Source organism: Castor canadensis, chromosome 14, assembly GCF_047511655.1.
Source record: "Castor canadensis chromosome 14, mCasCan1.hap1v2, whole genome shotgun sequence".
NCBI lineage: Eukaryota > Metazoa > Chordata > Mammalia > Rodentia > Castoridae > Castor > Castor canadensis.
In genome coordinates, this window is record NC_133399.1 from 7,219,937 (window position 1) to 7,229,514 (window position 9,578).

A 9,578-nucleotide genomic window follows, 5' to 3' on the forward strand; every position below is an offset into this window, starting at 1 on the left:
TGATTGAAAATAACTTTGAGAAACATCAAATTGCTAAAGTGGACACTGGTTCACTTTTCACAAAAAACAGAGCCTTAATAATCTGAATAACATAAATTATACAGACATGTTGAAGTCAAAGAAGTAGAAACATCTGAAATTAGAAGAATCAATCATTACTTCCACATTGGATCAATGTAATTTTTAATTCTAAACCTTTCAGCTCTGTGCTCAACAGCACTAGTCCCAAGATGCTGAGAAATTAAACAATTTTTTTTCTCACAGAGTCTTTTCAGAGCCCTCTTGATGTCATTTCTCAGACTGTAGGTGAAGGAGTGACATCACCTGGGCTGTTGAAGTTGAGTGTGAGTTTTGGTTCAGAGCAAAACTAAGGTACATGCCAAGGCCTGTACACTAACATAAGGACACAACTGAGAGGTGAGACAGACACGTGGAAAATGCTTTGTACTTCCCCTGAGCTGATGAGACTGCATGGATGAGGAAATGATCTTGGAGTAAGAGTAAAGAATGCCACTTAAGGGGCTCAGAGCAAACAGCATAACTATCATATATGACCATGTCATTAAGAAATGTGTCAGAACAGGCAAGATAAAACCAACTGAGTAGGTCCACAGAAAAAGTTAGGAATTTCCATCTCTGTACAGAAGGACAGAGGCAATGCCAGTAAGCTTTGTAATAAGGCATTCAGAGTACTTGTGACCTGATAATCAGCAACACAAAGAGCTGTTGATTCATGATGACCATGTAGTATATGGGGTCATAGGCCATCAAAGTCAAGAGGAAGTCATCCAACACTGCAAAATTTGCAAAAAAATTCTGCATGATGCAGTCTTCATAAATTATGGCCTATCTCTGTGTCTGGATATTCTTTGCATTTTTTTTCTTTTTTTAATTGTTGTGATGGGGGTAACACTGGGGCATTTACAAAAGTTCTTACAATATATCAAATATATCATACTGCAATTTACCCCCTCCATCATTCTCTTTCCTTAAATATATAATCTATTTAGTGTTAATTATCAATTCTTTTCTGCACTTGGAAAATGTAAAGTGAGTTACAGTCATATTCTTTATATTGTCTAGGCAGTGAGAAAAGGGTACTGAGAAATAAAATCCTTACAGACCTTTCATGGAAAGAGAATGGAAGTAGATAAGAGAAATACTGAAAAATAAGACTTAGAAGAAGATTTGAATGTTTTCAGCTTAAACAAATGACAGATGTTTGAGGACATAGCTAGATTTGAACATCATATAATGTTTTAATTTAGACAAATACCATATTAAATCTCATAAATATCGTCTTTATGTATCAGTTAAAAATGAAGAGAGATTATCATATGCCCTATCAGTTGGTGATAATTAGTATGAATAAAGAGTGGTTGGACTTGGATCACATGACAAGGGGAGAACACATATGGGAGATATAGGAATAGGTAGAAAACCCAAAACATGAAAGCGCTTGATGTCCCCACTCCAGAGGAACTAATACAGAAACCTTAAAGCAACAGCGGTCAACACAAGAAGGGGATCAGGAACCAATGTAAAAGATCAGTTAGAGTTGAATCAACATGGGTCATAACACATGGGTACACGAAAGCAATACTAGGAATCTCTCTGTATAGCTATCCTTAACTCAACTACCAAAACGCTTTGTCTTCCTTATTATGCTTATCTCTTCTCTTCAACAAAATTAGAGATAAGGGCAGAACAGGTTCTGCCCGGAAGTGGGGGGAGAGGATGGGGGAAGGGGACGGGGGGAGAAATGACCCAAACAATGTATACACATGTGAATAAATGAATAATAAAAAAACACAACAAACAAATAAATATGTAAATAAATAAATGAAAAAAAAGAGTGGACAGGAGAATGGAGTGGGAATGGATGTCCTTTGATGAACTACAGGAGGTCAGATAAACAAGGTAACACTGAAGAGGCTTCAAGGAAGTGAGATGGAGCCAACAGTTACCTAAAGAAGTCTGTGCCTGGCAGGAGACATGAGCTGTGCTAAGGCCCAGAGGTCAGTGCTTTTATGAAACCTCAAATTTCAAAATAAGGCAATGTGGCAAACAGAATGAGCAAGAGGAAGATGACAGAGACATAGCATCCAAGAATGCTGAGGAAAGATGTGGTCTTAGAGAAAACACTGAAATTATAAGATTTTTAGATTCAGGGAGTCGTTCACTTCCATGTTGTCCTTTATGTTTGTATCTTAGCAGTTGTATGGAGAAGTAACACATGTATCAAGTACTGCAAATGTGTCATGTGGACAATTGCATGAGGGTGGACTTAGGCACAGCCTGGCTGCTCCAGTCCATGCGACAGACATGATGATCGCATCTTGTGGGTCCTGGTGTGCCTGCTTGTGGTTGTTGTTGTTGTTATTACTGTTTTTTCTGCAGTAAAACACTTAAGATGATAAAATCCTTACAAAAATTCTTCCTTCTATTTATATTTCTTTTAGTTTATTTTGACTTTGTTTTTTTGACATGGTCTTGCTATATAATGGAGGCTAGTATTGACCTCACAGTATGCCTCACCATGCCCACCCAATTTCAAGTGCACAATATCCTCATATTAAAGCTAGGGATATACTGTACAGCACATTTCCAGAAATTTATTTACCTATATAACTATAGGTATACCTAAATTCATGGAGAAATAACTCCACATTTCCCCTCCTCCTGTCCACCTACCCCACTATTCTATTCTATGCAAATATGATTCAGATTGTATTAGATAGCTCTTGCACAAGGATTCAGGCAGAATTTTTGTGTCAAATGTGTCCTGGATCACAGAAGTTCCCTTTTTTACTTCCCCCTGTGGTTTAGCTTGTGTTAGAAGAGTCACAATTGGTGTAGACAATGATTCCACAAGAAAAACCTCACAGGACAACATTCGTGACAAACAAATGGAATAGTGCTCATCAAAATGATAGCAAGAAGAAATGAACAGCATTTTGAAAGTGTTATTGCCAGTTTATAATATGTGAGGTCAGGTCCCAGAAGTCTGAGGACAGCTCAATAAGATGCATCTGTCAGGACAATCTGTCCACTGTTCTCATGTGATTATCTGTCATTGTACCATGCATGCGTTTATCCCATTGAATTCAGGTTTCTATGATAATGTGAGATCCATTTCAGCAGAGATCTTAAGTGGTCTACTTCTTTTCTGTTTTCTCAAAATTAAAAAAATTCAGAAAATATAACAAAAACTAAGAAATTACATTTGTGATATAAAGAAAACAATCAGGTAAAGAAATGGGTTGAAAGCAATTGTATTTTAAAATGAGTGAAAAATCAGAAACCGTATCTCAATGAAAATTCCAAAGTAAATTAGTTTAACAACAGTGCATGACATCTAATTTGAGACTTAACTGGCAAAACTTGAAAACAAACATTGAAAAAATACTCTTTTTATGATAAATGGAAGAAGCAGTGTCTAAGATATCATTTCATCCTCTGTAAACATAAAGCACCTCACACATGCTTCTGACACATGACACAGCGCCAAGCAACAGTAATGAAATTAAGTGAAACAATGATTACAACTTTCCCAGCTATGTCCATGTGTTCTCACCATGCCCTGAGCAAGGGAAGCACATGAGTTATCACATTTGTGATTATGGAAACAGGATCACATATATCGCATGTTAAAGACTAAAGAAAATATACCCTCAATTCATTGCACCTCCCTTCACACCTAAAACTCAATTTTCCTTTTGCTAATTGAAGCATCTTTGGATATGGTCTAACTATATTAGAAAGACATTATACCACTTCTCCATTCAGTGTCCATATGAGTTTCCATTTCCATCAGATAATGTCTTTGATCTGTACATTGCAGGCTCTAAAAACTACCTCTCTTTGAAACATCTTAAGATGCCAAGTATATTGTCAATTAATTATTCAAGTAAACCAACACATGCAGTGGTCTCTCACTTCTATCCTACGTTGACTTGCTTCTCAGGTGACACCAGGTAAATTTTGTCAGTTTCCATTCAGGTTGCACCTTTCCTCAGAACACACTGGAGTCTCAGACTCACCTAGGTGGGGTCTTTCAGTATTCTGAAAGAATTATGGCCACCCTGTGGAAGCCTGGAATCATTCCTGGATGGTGGATGATGGAGACTGAGGCTCTGCCCCAAACAAGACAGCAGAAAGGAGTGAAGCACTGGTCCTCTACCCAGGCTCAGGGCTTTTAGGACTTCAAAAGGAACAACTGTGTCCTATTCTGGCCAAGAATGAACCCTGAGCAACAATGACAGGGATGTATTTCTAGCTCCCTCTCTGCTTATTAGGTACATTACCTCTCATAATGTACCTAATCACCAAGCACCTGATTTTCCTGTGGAACATTGGTCTGAGAAGAAAGGAAAAATTTCCTGCTCATTTTGTGTTCCCAAGAGACCTGGTAGGAATTACAGGAGTGTAGTCTTTACTACATTTTCTCCCTGACATCTCTGCCTTGAAGCAAGTAATCACTTGAACACTTTTTTTTCTTTTTCTTTGTCACTTTTTCCAAATTCTTTTATTAAATTTTATAAGCATATAATAGCTGTACAAAAAGATTCATGATGTTATTTTTATATGTGGTTACAATATATCATATATATTAATTATATTTACCCCTTCCATCATTCTCCACATCCCCTGTCCACAATTCATAAAATAAGTTCAACAGATTTCATTATTTTGTTTTCATACACATATACAAGTACACCCACCATATGCACCCTGCTCTACCTTCTGTTCACTCTCTCCCTCCCTCTGGCTCCCACACCCCTGGTAAGAACCGGTTTTATTTTCCTGTTCTTCAGTTTTTAAATTGTATGTTGTTTATTCAAGGAGGTATTGCCTTGGTATTTCTCACATGTATATATTGCACTTGTCTGAATAACCCCTTCTATTCCTTACTGTTTCCCTATTGCCCTGCTCCACTGTTATGCAACACATTACATTGAATTTGATTATATGATCTTCAAACAAATGCCAGACTGGGAACATTGCTGGAAAGAATGGGGTCAAGGGACAACTGCTGACTGGAACCAAGTTCTCTCCAATACCAGAGAGATGAGCCCACAAACTATTCAGGTGAACTAACTGCTTTCAATCCTCATGGCTACCACACAGCTCTGATAAGCTCTCTTAATTGGTGAGCTATTGGAGATCTGTTTGTAATGTTGTACCTATGCCTATATGATACAGTGTATTCCCCATTTTTTTCCTGGTGTAATTTCATCATTTCAGATGTTACATTATGTTCTTTGACCCATGCTTACTTGATACTACTACAAGGTGAGAGGCTGGGGTCTAATTTCAATCTTCTGTAGGTTTTCCAGCACCATTTGTTTAAGAGACTATCTTTTCTCCAACACATATTGGGCTTCCATGTTGAAAATCAGATGGTGATATCTGTATGGGTTTGTATCTGAGCCATGTATTATATTTCATTGAACTTCTTGTCTGTTTTTGTGGCAGTACCATGCCGTTTTTATTGCTAGGGCTCATTTGTATGATTTAAAGACCTGTTTTAAGATACTTCAAGTGTTATTCTTTTAGCTTAGGATTGCTTTGGCTATTTAAGTTCTCTTTGCTTCCATATGAACTTTAAGATTGACTTTTCTATCTCTGTGAAGAATATCATTGGAATTTTGATAGAGATTTGATATGACATACAGATTGCTTTGGTAGGATAGTCATTTTCACAATACTGAGTCTGCTGATCCATGAGCATGGGGTGTCTTTTTGTCTTTTAATGTCCTCATTGATATCTTTCTTTAGTGATTTATAATTTCATTGTATAGGATACTCACTTCTTTTGTTAAATTTATTCCTAGGTACCTAATTTTTTTGAAGCTATAGTGGATTTTTCATTTTTTGGACCAGTGCTGGTATTTGAACTTTGGGCCTCATGCTTGCTAGGCAGGTGCCCTACCACTTAAGCCACTGCACCAGCCCGTGATGAGTTTTCTTTTTTTGATATTACTGGTGTTTGAACTCAGGGCTTCTTGCTTGCTAAGCAGACTCTCTACCACTTGAACCATGTCACCAGCCCTTGTAGCTATAGTGAATGGTATTGTTTCCTTGATTTCGTTCTCAGGTTGTTCATTCTTTGCATACAGAAATGCAAGTGGCTTTTTCATGGTGGTACTGAGGTTTGAATTCAGGGTGTCATGCTTGCTGGGAAGATGCTCTACTACTTAAGTCACTCTATCAGATTGATGCAAGTGATTTTTATGTATTGAATTAGTATTCACCCTCTTTGCTGAATGTGTTTTTGAAATCCAAGAGCATTTTATTTGAGATTTTAGGGTTTTTTAGGTATAAGATCATGTCATCTGAAAATAGGGACAATTTGAATTTTTCCTTTCCTACATGAATGAATTTTATTTCTTTTTTCTGCCTTATTGCTCTGGCTAGGTATTCCAGTATTATACTGAATAAGAGTTGGAAGAGTGGACACCCTTGTCTAATTTCTTATTTTAGGGGAAATGGTTTCAGTTTTTCCTTATTTAATGTGATGTTGGCTATGGACTATATAATGTTGAGGAATGTGCCTTTTATTTTTAGTTTCTTCAGAGCTTTTATCATGAAAGGATGTTGAATTTTTTCCAAGGATTTTTCTCAATATATTGATATAATGACGTGGTTTTTGCCCTTGATTCTGTTTATGTATTGCATTACGTTTATAGGTTTGCATGTTATGCATTCCTTACATCCCTGGAATGAAACCTGATGGTGGTATGTGATATTTTTGATGCATTGTTGGATTCTGTGAGTATTTTATTAAGGATTTTACATCTATGTTCTTGAGTGATATTGGACCATAATTCTATTTTTAAGATTTCTTTTCTTGGTTTTTGTATTAGCATAATACTGGCTCCATAGTATGAGTATAGAAGTGTTCCTTTTGTATTTTATGGAACAGATTGAATAGTGTTAGTGTTAGTTCTGCTTTGAAGGTCTGGTAAATTTAGTAATGAATCCGTCAGTTTCTGGGCTTTTATTTGTTGAGAGAGTCTTTATTACTGTCTTAAGTTCATCGCTTGTCATTGGTGTATTTAGGTGTTTTATAAACTCTTGATTAAATCTTGTTTGGTCCAATATATGCAGAAATGTATCCATTTCTTTATGACCCTGGGTTTATTTGAGTGTACATTTGCAAGTTACTCCCTAATGGTCTTTTGGATTTCATTTGTATTTGTTTTTATATTAAATTTTTCTCCTCTATTTTTAGTACTTTGGGATTTTCCCTATTCCTTCTGGTGAGAATGTCTTGGGTTTATAATTTTTACTTATCTTTCAAAGGACCAAGTATTTTGGGGTGAATCTTTCTATAGTTTTTCTATTCTGGCTATTTCATTGATTTTTCCCCTTTTTAAAATAATTTTTCTGCTAATGCTAATTTTGTATTTACTTGCTTTTATTTTTTCTAGATCCTTGAGATGTAGCATTAAGTCAGTTTTTTAAAGATTTCTCTGTGTTTTAATTCCCCTTCACACTACCTTTGCTGTATCTCATAGGTTCTGGTATTATGTGTTTCCATTTTCCTCTGAATGTCGGGACTTCTTTCTAATTTCTGCAGTTATCCATTGATTATTCAAAAGTATATTGTTCAATCTCCATAAATATGAACGGTTTTCTTGCTTTTCCTTGATACTAATTTCAATTTTATTTCATTATTTTCTGTCAGGGCATTATTTTGATTTGTTTTGTATTTGTTGAGTTTTGCTTTATGATGTAGGATATGTGTGGTCTATTTTAGAGAAGGTTCTGGTCAGTAATACTCTGTTAGGTCCATTTTATTCATGGTATTATATAGTTCTAAGATATGTTTCTTAATTTTATTTCTGGGTGTTCTGTCTATTGATGAGAGTGAGGTTTTTGAGATCTACAGCTATTATTATGTCTGGACATGTCTGTTACTTTAAACTCAACGGTGTTTGTTTTATGAATTTGGGAGCACTGATGTTTGGTGCATGTTATCTTTAGAATTGTACTATCTTCATTCTGAATTTTATACCCTTTATAAATGTAGTGAGCCTCATTTCTTCTGACTGATATTTGAGTAAAACATGCATAGTCCTCCTGCTTGCTTTTGGTTTCTACATCACTTATAGTTTTTTTTTAACCTTCAACTTTTACTTTTTGGGTGTTTTTGGTTGTGAAGTATGTTTCTTATAGACAGAATCTTGGATCTTGATTTTTGATCCAATCAGACAGTCTATGTCTTGTCATTGGAGAGCTAAGCCCATTTACTTTTCAGGTTATGATTGAGAAGATTTACTGATTCCTGTGTTTCTATTGTTTTTTTTTTCCAGATTGAGTCTTGTGTTGACTGTTCTTTACTTTCAGCTTTGTTCACCTTCAGGTTTTACTGGTCTACTGAGTTGATCATGCTTGCTACATTCCTAGATCTCATGGGTTCATTAATCCCCCTTTTAAGTTTTATTCTTTCATGTCCTCTGGTGTTTGTGATGGTGTTTTACCCTTTTCCATGTGAGTTATTCCCCTGAGCATCTTTTGTAATGCAGGCTTGGTGCACATGGACCACTTTAGCTTATCCTAAACTTGGAAGGTCCTTATTTCCTTATCAAGATTGAAAGAGAGCTTTGCTGGATATTTTATTGTTGTTTGGCAGTTATTCTCTTTCAAAACTTCAATTATATTCTTTCATATTGTCTTGACTTTTGGGCTTTCAGTAAGTGTCTGAGGCGATTCTTATGTGGTTACATTTGTACATAGCTGTCATTTTTCTCTTGAAGCCTACAGTATCCTTTCTTCTTTCTCAAGTTTTGGCATTTTAATTATGATAGGATATGGGGTTGTTCTTTCCTAGTCATGTCTATTTGCACTTCAGTGTTCCTCCTGCACATTGATATCTATATTGTTACATTGATAAGGGAAAGTTTCTACCATGATTTCATTGAATAAATTTGTTATGCCTTTATCTTGTATTTCATCTCCTTCTTCCAAGCTGTGAATTCTTACCTTTGGGCTTTTGGTCATGTCCCAGAATTCTTGTACATTGTATGCATGTGTATTAATTTTTTGTGGTTATTTGAGTGCAATATCTCCTTGATCTTTACCTCCATATCTGATATTCTTTCTTCTTCTTGATGTTGTCTACTGATAACACTATTCATTGTGGCTTTTATTTGCAATATTGAGGTTTCCATTTCTAAATTTTCTACTTTGTTACTTGCATTTCCTTGATGAGTTACTCTTCCATGTTGCTGGCTTTCTTGCTTAGGTCTTGGACTGATTTCCTCACTTCATTTATCTGTTTATTTGAATCCTTGTTGGCAAGATCTCCCATAATTTTAATAGTAAGATGATGAATTCTTTCTCAGACATTTGGGCTTTTCCTATTCATTGGATTCAGTTGTTGACTTGGGTGAGAATTTAGAGGGGACAAATTGCTTAAATATTCATATTTAGATTTTCTTGCTGTGACTTGCACATCTGTTAGTCTAAGTTCCATTTCCTTATGTAAACTGATAAATGTAAAAACATGGTTAACAATTCAGCAATAAATCAAATACTTGAACAAGGAAAGAACAATTGAAACCTTACCT

At 35.7% G+C, this 9,578-nt stretch overlaps 1 pseudogene; it reads right to left on the reverse strand.

The window, feature by feature from the left end:
- Positions 1-288: 288 nt before the first annotated feature.
- LOC141416532 (olfactory receptor 7A10-like) lies at positions 289-9,146 on the reverse strand (annotated as a pseudogene).
- Between the last annotated feature and the right edge of the window lie 432 nt (positions 9,147-9,578).